The sequence below is a fragment of the Trachypithecus francoisi genome, unplaced genomic scaffold (assembly GCF_009764315.1).
Source record: "Trachypithecus francoisi isolate TF-2019V2 unplaced genomic scaffold, Tfra_2.0 Lachesis_group0, whole genome shotgun sequence".
Classification (NCBI taxonomy): Eukaryota; Metazoa; Chordata; class Mammalia; order Primates; family Cercopithecidae; genus Trachypithecus; species Trachypithecus francoisi.
Window position 1 is genome coordinate 161,958,247 of NW_022681453.1, and position 16,514 is coordinate 161,974,760.

The following is a 16,514-nucleotide window of genomic DNA, read 5'->3' on the forward strand; positions in this document are numbered from 1 at the left end:
CAGATATCACAGGTTTATCAGATGGACCAGGAAAACTTTCCTAATCTGTGGTTTTGATTTGCCTACACCATTGCCATGTGGCCCATGTAATGATGGGAAGATATGTGGGCTAAAGGGGAAAAGAGGAGATACTTGTCATCTCTACCTGCTCATGGCTACTAGACAGGATCCTTTCTTTCTGCCTATTCTAGACAAGATGGCTATGAAAATGTTTATGGTTTTGGTTGAATTATTTTAAATTTGCTGGGGAGAGGCCATTAAACACCAATTTTCCAAAATGGACACTGAGAAATAAGAAAGCTTTATTAAGGAATAACATCTTTGGGAAAAAAAGGAAGGAATGGGATTGTGTATGGAGGAGAGTCTAGAGTGTGTTCCCAAACTGGCAAAGCATCTGCCAGCCAAATGGGAGAATTTGGAGGGAAAATTGCCCACTATAGGCATCCTGCATTGGGTGGAAATGTCTAGTTCTTTTACAAGGTGACTTGCTTAGTCATTGATTGGTGGCTGCCCTTAAAATAGTGTGCCTTTGAAAGTGGAGGGAGACCATGAGGTTGCTCACAGCTGGAGGCTGTTAGACAACCACCTTCTTTCCAGCTGGGCAGCGAGCTGTCTCTTGAAAGATCTGACTAGTGCTTTTCCATGTCTGTCACGTGTAACTTATCTTTCTCCAGTTTAGTTTTTTCTTTTCCCTCAAAGCTTCATTGAGAAAGCAAGCTTTGCAAGATGTTCTCTGCTATTGATTTCATCTACAGACTCTCCTTGGTTGCAAGTGTTTGAGCAAGTTGAACTTGCTTAGGAGAAAAGGCAAATTTCTTGCTCAGGCCATCAAACCATGGGAAGGCCAGGAATGATTCGAACCAGAAACTCAGATACCCCCAAGATGGCTGCTGCCTCTTGTCTCTACTTCTCTTAGTGTGATGGACTTCCTTGTGAGTGCCAGAAATAATAGCTGCTCTACACTTACCTCTCTCTACTTCTACCAACAGAGAATAAAAATTGCCTTACCTCTCTGCTTGGTTCTAGTGTTTAAAATCTCAAGAAACGATTCTATGAGTCTGCTGGGGTTGTAGGCCAATTTCTGGATCAATCGTTACTGCCAAGGAGGCAAGGTAGAAAGCTGACAACTCCTATTTAAACTACATGATCCAAAGCAGCAATTCCCAGAAGCAGGCAGGGTGAAAAGGTAATGCAAATAAATGCTTATCCTAATCTTTCTTTTTCTCCCCCTAGTCCTAGCTTCATTTTCTAACTATTTCCAGTGTCAGATGTCAGTTTAAAGGTGAATGCACTCAATTTTAATCTGGCTTTTTGCACAGCGTTCAGGCCATGCGAGGCTTTATAACTCAAAACAAGTGTTTCTCAGCCTTTTAAAGTTGAAGTTCCTTTTGAAAGAAAATGAAGAATATCAAAACCTCATTCTTCCTAAACCCCAGAAATTTGGACATTTGTGCCTCACCTGTTGCTTTGAGAACCACAACTAACAAGAATTTTTTCGGTTTTATTTTTCTTTTTTAAGTTTCTTTTTTTATTATACTTTAAGTTCTAGGGTACATGTGCATAACGTGCAGGTTTGTTACATATGTATACTTGTGCCATGTTGGTGTGCTGTACCCATCAACTCGTCAGCACCCATCAATTCGTCATTTATATCAGGTATAACTCCCAATGCAATCCTTCCCCCCTCCCCCCTCCCCATGATAGGCCCCGATGTGTGATGTTCCCCTTCCCGAGTCCAAGTGACGTCATTGTTCAGTTCCCACCTATGAGTGAGAACATGTGGTGTTTGGTTTTCTGTTCTTGTGATAGTTTGCTAAGAATGATGGTTTCCAGCTGCATCCATGTCCCTACAAAGGACGCAAACTCATCCTTTTTTATGGCTGCATAATATTCCATGGTGTATATGTGCCACATTTTCTTAATCCAGTCTGTCACAGATGGACATTTGGGTTGATTCCAAGTCTTTGCTATTGTGAAGAGTGCCGCAATAAACATACGTGTGCATGTGTCTTTATAGCAGCATGATTTATCTAAAACACCAAAAGCAACGGCAGCAAAAGCAAAAATTGACAAATGGGATCTAATTAAACTAAAGAGCTTCTGCACAGCAAAAGAAACTACCACCAGAGTGAACAGGCAACCTACAGAATGGGAGAAAATTTTTGCAATCTACTCATCTGACAAAGCGCTAATATCCAGAATCTACAAAGAACTCAAACAAATTTACAAGAAAAAAACAAACAACCCCATCAAAAAGTGGGCAAAGGATATGAACAGACATTTCTCAAAAGAAGACATTCATACAGCCAACAGACACATGAAAAAATGCTCATCATCACTGGCCATCAGAGAGATGCAAATCAAAACCACAATGAGATACCATCTCACACCAGTTAGAATGGCAATCATTAAGAAGTCAGGAAACAACAGATGCTGGAGAGGATGTGGAGAAATAGGAACACTTTTACACTGTTGGTGGGATTGTAAACTAGTTCAACCATTATGGAAAACAGTATGGCGATTCCTCAAGGATCTAGAACTAGATGTACCATATGACCCAGCCATCCCATTACTGGGTATATACCCAAAGGATTATAAATCGGTTTTATTTTTCTATAAGTTTTTTTTTTTTTTTTAAATCAGTTAGCTATTATAGCAAAACCACTCAGATAGTGGCTGCAAGCAACAAGCATGAATTTTTGCTCACGTGTCTATGAGTTGACTGGGTGTTTCTTCTGGTCTCAGCTGGACTCACGTGTGCAGCTACGCTCAGCTGTGGGTTGGGTGGCCACTTACTTGATCATGGCTGGGTTTGCTCACTTACTTGGATATTAGCTAGTTGTGGGCCAATCTAGAGTGGCTTCATTTAAAACAACTGAGCTCTGCTCTATGTGGTCTCTCGTCCTTCAGTAGGTAAGACCAGGTTTGTTCATATGGCAGAGACAGTTTCTAAGATAATGAGCAGAAGTGTGCAAAGCCCTTGAGACCTAGACTTGAAAGCAGAAGAACATCAAAACCAATTAAAAACCAAGGGGTGAGAAAATAAACATCACCTCTTGGTGGGAAAAGCTGCAAAGTCACATTGCAAAACATGTGGATACATGAAGAATTGTGGCCATTTTTGAAAAAGATCACAATTTTTTTAAAGAGATAACCTTAAATTTTAAAGTATGGTCTTTTATTAAAATATTAAAAGTTTTTCACACTACACCTCTTTCCTTCCCGTATTTTTAATTGTGGCACCTTCTGCCATCCTCCCTTCACACACCATGCACCTATATGTTCCAGTTAATAAACCACTGCTTTGGAAAAGGACTTAGAATTTGGAGGGAAGTCAAGGAGTGATTTTTAACCTGACCAAAATGGAGACACAGAGGCTGGGTTTGCAGTGTGTATGAGGAGGATGGTTTAGATAAATAAATGAAAGGCGGGGGTGGGGTGGGGGGAACAGGAGATAAAGTTACCTCTGTAAAATGAGGGGGTGAGGTTGGATGACTTTTAAAATACTACCAGCATGGCACATACTGACCTTGAAATTTATAGACCTTATCATTTACCCTGCCACTTTTCTTTTTCACAGAAATTCCCCCAAAATCATTGAATGGGCAGGCAGTCAGAGGAATGGGGCATAAAAGGGGATTTTAAAGTATAAAACAGAATAATTTGGGATAGTAGTATGGAGTTAGAGCAGGAAAGAATAGTAATATTTGCTGAATTCCTCTTATATGCTAAGTTTTGAACTCTGCAGCTTACATTGTATTTTATTTTTCCCACAACCTATGTACCAGGCAGTATCATTCCCATTTTACACATGAAGAAATGGAGACTCAGTAATATTAAGAAATGCTCCCAAGTCTCAGTTAGTGGAAGCTTTGCTTTTGTTTATCCTTGAAAATCAGTGATTGGAGGGTGGGAAACCAAAAGGGGACAGCAGCAGACCCTGCAGGCAGCTGATGGAGGAGGAGATGCAAGCTCTGTGATGACTGTGAGCCTCTTACAGACCTACCCTATATCTCCTTTATCTTTGTATCCCAACTACTCAGCACAGCGCCCAACACATGACAAATATTCGTGTTGGAGATATGATCATGCATTATTCTGCAAACACACTAGGGCTCTGTCGATGTATAATTATTAGAACATGGCTGAAGTGATGTAGACTGTCTTAGTCTATTAGTGATGCTATAACAGAATACCACAGACTGGGTAATTTATAAAGATGAGAAATTTATTTCTCACCGTTCTGGGGTCTGGGAAGTTCAAGATCAATCTCTGGCATCTGGTGTGGGCCTTCTTGCTGCATGTGGGGAAGGCAGAAGGGCAAGTGAAAGCAAATTCACTCCCAAAAGCCTTTTTTTAAAAAAAATAGTGGCATTAATTAATTTATGAAGGTGTAGCCCTCACGACCTAAATTCTTTCCCAAAGGCCCCACCTCCCAACACTGCATTGGGGATTAAATTTCCAACACATTAATGTCGGGAGGCACATTCAGACCGTATCAGGGAGCAAACAGACGAAAAGGAGGCATGGCTGAGGGCCACAGGAAAATACCAGTGAATGCCAAAGCCAGAAGTTCCATGCCTATCACCGTGGGGGCTGGGCATGGAGTGACGAGGAAAGCTGCTGGAGTCCAGCTTTCCCAGCCCAATGGGACTGGACACTGACATCCTCCAGAAATTGCTAAAACCAGAAATGATGCTTCTCTCAAGGACTGAGAGAAGGAAAAACCAGGAATCTCTCAGCTTTGCCACAGCTGGGGGAAAAGTCAGCATTAACTGAAAGAAAATATTCTAAGAATGGAGTAAAATATAGGGAATAGACAATCTTTAGGATGCTTAGATATGCCATGAGGGTATTCTGCCTTATTATGAAATGACAGACACTGACTATAACTTCGCTACAGCAATGGGTAATGAAACAAGTGTTCACAAATACAGGACTTTGAGTTTAATGCATAGGTTGCTATTATTGCTGTTTTAATCAAACAACCAGTAGTAATACAATGGGAGACTTTCTTCTTAAAATGATGCATAGGATAAAGATACCCAAGAAAAGTTGTCTCTAAGACCTAAAGGTTTTGGTGATAGATGATTTAAAATGGTTTACCAGTGTGGTTCTAGTTATTATTGTTGTGTAACAAACGAGCCCCCAAATTCACTGGCACAATGTAACTACCTCATTATATTCACAGATTCTGTGGTTCAGGAATGCAGACAAGAAATAGCAGAGATGGCTCCTTGATTTCTGGGGCCTCACATTCAAACTCTGGGCGTTTCTCAATGGCTTGGGGTCTAGAATCATCTACAGGCGTTTTCTTCTCATATATTTGACAGTTGATTCTGCCTGTTGGCTGAGACCTCAGCTGAGCTCTGAGCTTAAACACCTACATATGGCCTCTCCATGGGGCCTAGTTTGGGCTAGGCTCTAAGAGCAAGGGTACCAAGAGAACATGGGGAATATGAAGGGCATTTGCTAATCTAGGCTCATAATTCACATAGCATCATTTCTGCTCTATTGATTGAGGAAGCCACAGAATTCTGCCAAGCTTTAAGTGTAAGGGACATAGACCCCACCACTCATTGGAGAAATATGTGGGTCACACATGGGATGAAGGATGGTGTGGCCATCTTTGGAAAACACAGCCTATCACAAAGACCCATTCCTTTTTTAATGATTCAATATCTGGGGTCATCACAACCAGCATCCTTCCTGGCACTAGACTATTATTACCACATTGGCATTATCCTGGACATGAGGAAAAACCTCTGACAGAACTCATTCTAAAGGAGAATGCTGGGCTGGAGATTGAGTACTGAGCCAGAATTCCAGATCGAGCTCTGCCACAACTAGCTGAACCTAAGCTCCTCAATTATAAGGTTTTAGGGGTCTGAGATATTAAGATCACTGCTCTTATTATGGAAAGAAACTTGCTCTTTGGGCATTAAGCTAGATTCCCAAACCCTACCCAAGGCGGTCTTTATACCAATCATTTCATGCCATCCTTCTAAAAGCCTCTGGCCCTGATGAGAGCAGTTCTATGTGCCTCTTGACCCACCCCACCCACTACCAGTACATCAATTTCTACTAGGGAATCTGGAATTGCCAATGAGGGGCTAACTAGGTGGGGCTCAGTGTTGGAGCGGGAGGTGTGTCGAGCCATTTCCTACTATATGCCACTGATGCTAGAAGGCTGCTTTGCAGAAAGACGACAGGAAGGACTTTGTGAAGACAGGGTCAGTGGTTGTGTGTGTGTAAGTGAGAGAGAGCACAACAGTCACATGGGTGAGAGAAAATGCAAGAGCACAAAAGTGGGAAGCTGAGGTGAGTGACATTGCTCATGATTTTATGGTCTCTGGTTTCAGCCTCTTGTAATACCTGCTGTGCGTCATCTACTTTAGTTCTAAGACATCCCTGCAGTTTCCAGAAAATTTCCCTTTTACTTGAGAAGTACAAATGGGATTCTATTCTTTTCAACAAATAATCCCTGATCAAGATGCATATTCCAACTCACATACAGTGAACTTGACATTATAACCCAGATAAAACTCATCTAACTCAGAAAAAATCTCCTTCCAGTCTTCACCAGTCACAGCCTGGTGCCCACATTGTAAAATCCTTGATGAGTCTCGGCCTACAATTTATTATTCTTTGAGGATATAGAAAACAGAAGAAGACACATTGTAACTATTTGGTCCTTTAAGAAACCTTAGAGAGAGTTTAGAGACCAAGCCGCTCGTATTGCAGAGAAGGGAACTGAGTGGAGAGAGGGGAAGTGACTGGCCCAAGGTTGTCTACTAGTGAACAGTGGAGCTCAGATCCAAGTCAGGTCTGATTGTCATTTCAGCCTCCGCCTGACTTCAGATCAGCCACAGCTACCAGGGAGAAGCAGCTGATTGAGCAATCAAATACCTGTTTTGCATTTGCATTGCTTTTCTCTGCACTCTATTTGTTCTCATGGGAGTCAGAATCTACAGCAAGATGTTAACTATTAGCAGCGATGAACAGATTTGGTTATCGCCCTGATGCAATGAGCAGTGAGAGTAGGGGAGAACAGAAGAATTTCATTTTAGGGATCAAATTAAATTTGTGCAAGCCCAGCATGCTTCTGAAAACTCTAGCAACACAACCTAGGTTATGACATGCACAAACATTGAAATCACTTGTGGACCTTCCCAGTGAGGGAAAGGAATTGATGTAATGTCATTTGGAGGCCACTTCTATTACCATGACTCTGATTATATTGCACCAAAGAGACAAAAATGTTTCATTTCAAACTTTTATTCTGGAATATTTTAAACACATGTAAAAATGGACAAAATAGTATAATAGATCTCCAGATGATGATTTTTAAAAAATTTATTGATATATAATCAATGTACAATAACTTGCACATATTTAAAGTGTACAATTAGAAAAGTTTTGACACACACACAATTGTGAAACCATCAACACTCAAGATAATGAACATATTTGTTACCCTCCCCCTCACGTTTTCTCATACTCCTTTGTAATCTCTTTCTCTGGCGACTCCCTATGGTCTCTCCTCCTCTTCTATATCCCCCTTTTCCCTGTCTGCAGCCAACTGCATCTGCTTCCTGTCACTATAAATTAGCTTACATTTTAAAGAGGTTTATACAAATGGAATCATACAGTGTGTACTCTTTTTAACGTCTGATTTATTTCACCAAGCATAATTATTTTGAGATTCATCCATGTTGTTTCATGTGTCTGGCTCATTTCTTTTTTATTGATGAGTAGTATTCTGTTGTATGAATATGGCAAAGTGTGTTTGTACTGAACATTTGCATTGTTTCCAGCTTTTGGCTATAAAAATGAAGTTGCTATGAATATTTGAGCATAAGTCTTTGTGGTGATGTATACTTTCTTTTCTCTTGGGTAAATACTGGAGTGGAATAACTGAATCATATATTAAGTGTACATTTAAGTTTTTAAGAAACTGCTGAACTGTCTTCCAAAGTGATGATACCGGCTGGGCGTGGTAGTTCATGCTTATAATCCCAGCATTTTGGGAGGCTGAGGTGGGCAAATCACCTGAAGTCAGGAGTTCGAGACCAGCCTGGCCAACATGGTGAAACCCCATCTCTACTAAAAATACAAAAATTAGCCCAGCGTGGTGGCGGGCACCTGTAATCCCAGCTACTTGGGAGGTTGAGACAGGAGAATCGCTTGAACCCAGGAGGTGGAGGCTGCAGTGAGCCGAGATCCTGCCACTGCACTTCAGCCTGGACAACAGAGCAAGTCTGTCTCAAAAAACAAAACAAAACTAAACAAAACCCCAAAGTGATGATACCATTTTACAGTCCCATCAGCAATGAATTAGTTCCTCGATATCCTCATCAACATTTGATATCATCAGCTTTTAAAATTTTAGCCATTCTAATACATATATGCTATTATTTCATTGTGATACTTATTTTCAGTTTTATAATGATGAATTATGCTGGACATCTTTCTATGTGCTTATTTGACATCCATGTATCTTCTTTGATGAATTGTCTATTCAAACCTTTTGCCCATGAAAACATTGTTTCTTTTTTTACTGTTTACTTTTAATTGTAATATATTTGGATTCAAGTTCTTTATCAGATACATACTTTGCAAATATGTCTACCAGTCTGTGGCTTGTATTTTATTCTCTTAATTGTGTCCATTGAAGAGGAAGCATTTTAATTTTAATAAAGTTTAATTTATCACCTTTTTACTTTCATGAATCATACTCTTAGTATCATATCTAAGATATCTTTGCCTAATTCAAAATCATGAAGATTTTCTGCTATGTCTTATTTTGTAATTTGTATCATGTTATATTTTCCATTTAGGTTTAGGATTTATTTTAATTAATTCTTGTGTATAGTAAAAAGTATGGATTAAAATTTATTTTCCTAGCATATCCAGTAATTCCGATACCATTTGTTGGCAAGACTATTCTTTCTCCAGTGAATTGTCTTCACACTTTAAAAAATGACCCTGGAATAGTCAAGGAGGAGATTACATTTGATCTTTAAAGAATAACTTGGATTATAACATTTGGGTGAAAGGAAAGTCAATGGCCAAAAGATTAGATAGTGCAGGACTCACAGGGCAACACTGTTCAGACTCATCTCCTTTCACATCCCCTGACTCCAAATGCCCTGATGTAAGATCCAACTAAGCCAAATGGTATCTTGTGTTCTGTAGGAAACATGCTCTCTCTAAGCTAGAAGACTTAATCGATCCTATTCCTTCTACCTGGAATCTCTTCTTTACTTCCCTCAACTATACTTTCCTCAGCTAGTCTGAACAGTCTCTTGGGACTTAGCTTTTGAGAAACATTCATCAAACCCACCTCTATGTACCCATAAGATGCATTGCTAACCAGGTTTGGTTACATAACTTGCAGAAGCTAGTGTGAAATAAAATGGCAGACCCTTGTTCAAAAAGCAGGAAAAAAGTCTATTAAAGGTCCTACAATACAAAGTTTTATCCTTTCTTCCATGATCTCTCTCTTGACTTGTGTATTTATTTGCTATTTGCTATTTATTTTCTATTTAATGTCATCCTAAGTAAAGAAAAAATAAAATTTTAAATTGTTAGCATACATTTTACCATTCACCTCTATATTGTGAAATGCCAGTTTAGTTAAGAGCATTGATCTCATATGTAGAATCAGTGAAATTATAGAAGTCTTATTTCATAGCTTGCACACGCAATATTTTGTTCTTCCCAGACAGTGAAAAATATACACAAAACTAAACATTTCTAAATTTGATTTATTGATAAATATTTCACCAATACTTTTTTTTGAACTTAGTTTTTTTTTTTTTTTATTATACTTTAAGTTCTAGGATACATGTGCAGAACGTGCAGGTTTGTTACATAGGTATACACGTGCTGTGGTGGTTTGCTGCACCCATCAACCCATCATCTACATTAGGTATTTCTCCTAATGTTATCCCTCTCCTAGCTCCCCACCCTCCGACAGGCTCTGGTGTGTGATGTTCCCCTCCCTGTGTCCATCTGTTCTCATTATTCAAATCCCACTTATGAGTGAGAACATGCGGTGTTGGTTTTCTGTTCCCGTGTTAGTTTGATGAGAATGATGGTTTCCGGCTTCATCCATGTCCTTGCAAAGGAGATGAACTCATCCTTTTTTATGGCTGCATAGTATTCCATGGTATATATGTGCCACATTTTCTTTATCCAGTCTATCATTAATGGGCATTTGGGTTGGTTCTAAGTCTTTGCTATTTCCACCAATACTTGCTACCTTCAGCTTACTGATGAATAAGGAAGGAATGAAACAAAAAGGAGCTATGAGTTGCCCTCTATTTTATTTTCTGTGTCATAATTTTTAGCATAAGTTGTTGGCTAATATGGGGAAGTGATACAAACTTTTAAAAAATAATATAATAGTGTTTCTTGGTCAGACATGTTTGCTAGAATACCATTGCATTCCTTCTGTGATTGAAACAAGCTCTGGTTTGAGCCTTAAGTGTGGCCCCTTGGGCTGTCAGCTGCCCCTCACCTCTCTAAAGCACATGGAGAAGTAACTCTGTTATCTTGTACTCACTTTGAGCCTCATTGAGCTCTCATGCACGGTGGGTCCAATGGAACTATTTGGTCACTTTGAGCCTCATTGAACTCTCACACATCCACTGGAATTACTTAGTTACGGAGCATCGTAAATGTTACCTGCAAATTGTTTGGCAGGAAAGAGTGAACATGCATGTCACATGTATCTCCTCTGATTAAACACATGCTCTTTTATAAAACACAAGTTTGAAGATAAAATTACTAAGATTTTCAAGGCAATGACTGCAGAGCATATAACCAGGGTCCTTCTGAGTATGGGGCCCTTTTTGACTGCACAGGTGGCATACCTGTGACACCAGTCCTGGTGCTAACTCAGATCATTTATCACTGTATAATAAATAGCAGATGTCATAGCTGAGTTGTTAGGAAGTTGTATTAAAATTGCATTAGTCAAGATTCTCCAGCGAAACAACAAATAGGACACACACACACACACACACACACACACACAGAGAGAGAGAGCAGGGGTTGGGGGGGTGGTAGATTTTTTTTCCCAAGGAATGGGCTTATGTGATTATGGGGCCTGGGGCTTGCAAGTCCAAAATCTGCATGGCAGGCCAACAGGCTGGAGACCCAGGAAGAGTTGATTTTGCAGTCTTGAAGCTGAAGGCAATCTAGAGGTAGATTCTTTCTTCCTTGGGAAACCTCAGTCTGTTTTTGTAAAGCCTTCAACTTGTTGGATGAACCCACTCATATTATGGACGATAATCTGCTTTATTCAAATTTATTTATTCTACCAATTTAAATATTAATCACATTTAAAAAATACCTTCACAGCAACATTTAGACTGGTGTTTAACCCAAAACTGGGTACCATAACCTCGCCAAATTGACACATGAAATTAAGCATCATAGAAGTAGGCTCTGAGATAGATATCAGTGTGTAGGAAGTTAATTAAGGAGTTCTCCAGGGCCAATATTTGTGGAAGGGAAAGGAAGGGAAGGGAGCAGTATTGGGCAGAGGGGAAAGCTGAGCTGAGATACAGTTCCAATGTCAGCCAGACCTATGAGGAATTCTGCAGAGAAAAGACAGTTCACATTTGTCCCAGTTCAGGGCAAAGGACTGGGCTTTTTTATTCCCATGCCAATCAGTTATTGGATATGAATTCTTCATATCCAGAAAGGGGGTGTGGCCTTGGGCAAGGTGACTCTCTTCAGCCCAGGCATTCCCTCTAACAGGCTAATAGCACTTCCAGCATGTGGGGGAATGAGACCTTTCACACCAGAGGGGGACCAGAGTGCCACATCACAGCATCTGCCACTCTTAGCCTCCCTTTCCTGTTATACTTCCCAGCCCTACATGAGGGTCAGGATCTTATTATGTTTCCTCTTCACTTCTTATACACAGCCCCTTGTCCAGCACATAGTAGACACTCAACAAACCTTTGTTGAATTAATTAACAAAGATACTGAGCAAAAACTAATTTTCTCTCACAAAAAAAAGATCCTGATAAAGAACAGAATGGCCATGAATCCTTATGGAGCTTTCAACAATTCCTGCAGCTCTTCCACATTTGTCCCATTTAAACTTCACAACAACCTCCTGAAGTAGGGAATGAGCTGTTCTTAACTTTCTAGATGAAGAAACTGATGCTCAGAGAAATAAACTGGTTCTCCTGGAGTCACAGAGTTAATGAATGGGGTTTTCAGGATTTCCTTTGCTATAGCTTAGAGTGATTGCATTATGTTGACTAAATATGTCCCATCCTTCTTATCTAAAACATGGGCCTCATGGTCGTGCTCTAAGGATAAAGTGAACTACAAATACTCTACCTTTGTTTCACTGCCAAAAGGATGCTGCTGACCTGTTCTTCCAGAACCAGCATGAATTAAGGGAGATTCACCTACATTTTGGGGGCTCACATTGTGCCTGCTGGTGTCAGTGGTGGGTTGAGTGTCTCTAAAACATGTTGAAGCTACTTTAGTGACCCCCCCAGGGATAGAGCTACTCCCTTGTCCTTGTTATATACCAAGTTCAAACTACCCAAGCCAACTGGCCACCAATAACACAGGGTCAGCCTTGAGGCTGTTAAGAGGAGGGAGATTTATGGGAGCTCCTCTTAAATGTTGCTGACCCTTTTTTAAAGGTGTTGACCTTTAAAAAATTCCCACAGCCCATTGGATGAAAGTAAAAATAGCCTTTCTTGGCATTGAATAATATGACTTTCCTTGACGAAGAGGTCATAGATTTCCCTCTTCAGATGGTTTCTCCTTTTTGATTAACTAGCCAAATCTATTGAGGAAAGAGGATTCAACTCTTTGGAGGAAGAAAAATGGAAATGCTTAGGTAAAGGACATCTTTTTTTAAAGCTGTGTTGTTAGGCGACTTCCATTTGATCTTATAGAACCCATAAAGTATAGATCTGTGGGTTGGAATGATAGCAATAGAACTAAACTCTATTTTGTGAAAGCAAATAAGATGTACCTAATATGTCTTCTGGTTCTTGGATGTCCTACTAACAAAGAAGTTAAACCAAAAGTCAAGATCCCATGATTCAGTGCTCTGAAAGGTATCTGTGATGTAATGGGAAACAGACTCAGATACAAATGGATTTTAGTCCACCTCTGTGTTTACTAATTCTATGACTCTAAACTTTACTCAACTGTAAAAGAGGAATAAAAATAAATGCCTTGCTTGGCTATTGCTTAGGTCACATAAAAAGGAAGAGAAAGTTCTCTCTAAACAGTATAGCAATTTTTACTAAAGTACTTTGTTAGTCACAGGATTAGGAAGGATGAAAGATTTTTGAAAGCCTGTGCTAATTGGAAGTGTTTGGTACCAGATCTCTTAATTAATTGTCATGCCATATTTAATCATGAGTAATATGATAGCCTACGGGATTATTATACCAACAATTTGGATTCTAGAAAGCCCTGTGTTATCTGAGTAACAAACTTGTGTTTTTTCAAATGGTAAATCATTACCCATTGGTGGACCCAAACTACTTGACCCATTCTAACACGTGTACAGTTCATGAGTTTTGACAAACATAGAGACTCAGGTAACTAAGATAGAGAATATTTCTATCACCATAAAAAGTTCCCTTGAACCCCTTTATAGGCAGTCCTCTCCTCCAGATCCCAGGCAGCATGGATATCTATTTTGGTCATTAAGAATAGTTTCTCTTATATGTAAAATTATGTAAATGGGATCATACAGTATATACTATTTACATCTTTTTTCACTCATTATAATGTCTGTGAGGTTCATCCATGTGTGTGGATCAACAGTTCCTTTCTGTTGCTGAGTAGTATATTTTTGTTAGAGTACACACAATTCATTTATCTAGTCACCTGTTAAGGGTAGGCGATGGTCATTTCCATCTTTGGGGGGATTATCAGTAAAATTGCAATGAACGTTTATGTGCAAGACTTTATGAGAACATATGTTTATATTTAGGGATAAATTCTATGAATGATTGGGTCTTATGGTTAGTGTAAATTTAATTTAATAAAAAGCTGCCAAACTGTTTTCCAAAATTTTACTTTCTCATCTGCAATGGACATGAGTTCCAATTGCTCCACACTGTCTCCAAAATTTAGTATTGTCAGTTTTAAATTTTAGCCACTCTAGTATGCATTAGTGGTATCTCATTGTGGATTTTATTTGCATTTCTCTGACAAATATATTTTAATGTGTTAATTGACCATTTGCATATCTTCTGTTGTGAAGTGTCCAGATATTTTGCCCATTTTTCAATTGGTTTGGTTGTCACTGATAGCTTTTAAAAATGAAGCTGAATAAAACAGAAGAGGAAATATCAGAATACATTGCATGTGGTGTATTTTGTTTCATTGAATTTTTGTTTTAGTAATCATATAACTACATGCATCCATGTATACATATATACACACATATACATATATACTATGCAATCTTAAATATATTATTATAACTTAATATCAGATTTATTATTTAGTGATAAAATATCCCACTCCATATCTTAAACCCATTGAAAGTCAGATTTTCTTATACTTGAAGCTGAAATCACATCTGTTCTGGCTTATGCTTCTGTAATTCCTTCCTGGGACAACCTCTTTGCATTCCACTCCTTACATTTGACGTAGATTTAGAGTTGTACATTTGAATAAATATACAGCAGATAGTTCATCTTGCTTGGTTGATTGCTAAGTGTGTGATTGCTGAAAAGTGGAAATCATTTCTAGCCACTGACATTTGGATTCATAAGCTTAGATGGAAAAGTGATAGGAAAAAGAAGGATATGCAAGACATAAAAGACCTTTAGAGAAGGAATATCAATGAATTTTCAAATTGATAATAGTAGTTGTAGTTTTTCAGAAAGTTTTGGCATTTATTAGCTATGTCATGTTTGATTTTAGAACTTTATATTGTCAGGGGATTTTCTCTTTTGACTAGTGACAATGTTAAAATGTTTGCAATATAAATTCTCTGCACGTTATTTTGAGAAGAAGAGAGAAATTTTCTGATTATTTTCAGTATATTCTGCACATTAAAAATGTAAAGCTAAAACTACCCTTTTTATGGTTTGAGCTGTCCAGGAGTTTGTTCCACAGCTCCTCAATAAGGCTGAAAGATGTCTTTTTTTGCTTTTTGCCATTAAGCAGCTGGCTAAGGGAAACATGTCCTCCATCCAGAGAGAGCTGTTTCCTGAGATCTTGCTTTTATTTGTTAGGATAATATCAGCTCCATTAACAAATAAACCTCCACATTTTAGGGTTTAATACAAAGAGAAGTTCATTTCTATCTTATGTAACCATCCAATGTGGCTGTTCCTTATGGGGTGATGAGTGAGTGAATGGGTGTCTGCTCCATGCAGTATGTGCAGTCACTGAAGGACCAGGCTGATTGAAGAGCTGCCATCGTCAGTATGCTCTTCCCATCATTTTCCCCTGACCACTGGCATCTACCCAGAGAAGAGACCAGGGAAAGGAAGATCATGCATGGCAGTATCTCACAGGCTGGGCGTGGATTTGTGCATATTACTTCTACTCCCATTCCTTTGGCCAGAACTCAGCCATTTGGCCACACCTACTGCAGAGGAGGCTGGTCCACTGTATTGGCTGTTTGCTCAAGAAGAAGGGAGCTTGGATTTTGAGGCAGAGCTTGCAGTCTTTGTCACTTCACACTGTCCCTTTAGTTTCAATTTGTAATTTCTTGTAGACATAGTGAAACACAGAGACAAAATGAAGATGAGAAAAAGAATGTTTGCCTACAGCAAGAGGGTGGATCCACAGAGGAACCCAGGTATCTCAACCTGTCCGATTTTATAGACTGCATGAATGGCCTTCCCCTTCCAGTCTCATCTCTCACATCATACTCCAGGTGCACTGGACTTCTAATTCCTCTAGAACTGCAGGCTCAGGGAATTTGCATGGGCTCTGATTCCTGCCAGAACACTCTTCCTCCTCCTATTTGCAAAGCGATATCCTAAGCATGTTTTGTGTCTCAACTTCAGGATTTACTCCTCAGATTTTCTCTAAACTCGAAGTCTAAATTTGGCATATATATATATATATATATATATACTTTAAGTTCTAGGGTACAACGAGCAGGTTTATTACATAGGTATACTTGTGCCATGTTGGTGTGCTGCACCCATCAACTCGTCAGTACCCATCAACTCATCATTTACATCAGGTATAACTCCCAATGCCATCCCTCTCCCCTCCCCCCTCGCCACAATAGGCCCTGGTGTGTGATGTTCCCCTTCCAGAGTCCAAGTGATCTCATTGTTCAATTCCCACCTATGAGTGAGAACATGCCGTGTTTGGTTTTCTGTTCTTGCAATAGTTTGCTGAGAATGATGGTTTCCAGCTGCATCCATGTCCCTACAAAGGATACGAACTCATCCTTTTTTATGGCTGCATAGAATTCCATGGTGTATATGTGCCACATTTTCTTAATCCAGTCTGTCACAGATGGACATTTGGGTTGATTC

At 39.4% G+C, this 16,514-nt stretch overlaps 1 long non-coding RNA gene across 3 annotated transcripts in view; it reads left to right on the forward strand.

Moving 5' to 3' along the window:
- Positions 1–16,514, forward strand: part of LOC117084187 — a 184,840-nt gene that overhangs the window by 70,018 nt on the left and 98,308 nt on the right. The gene's annotated exons all lie outside the window — the stretch shown is intronic.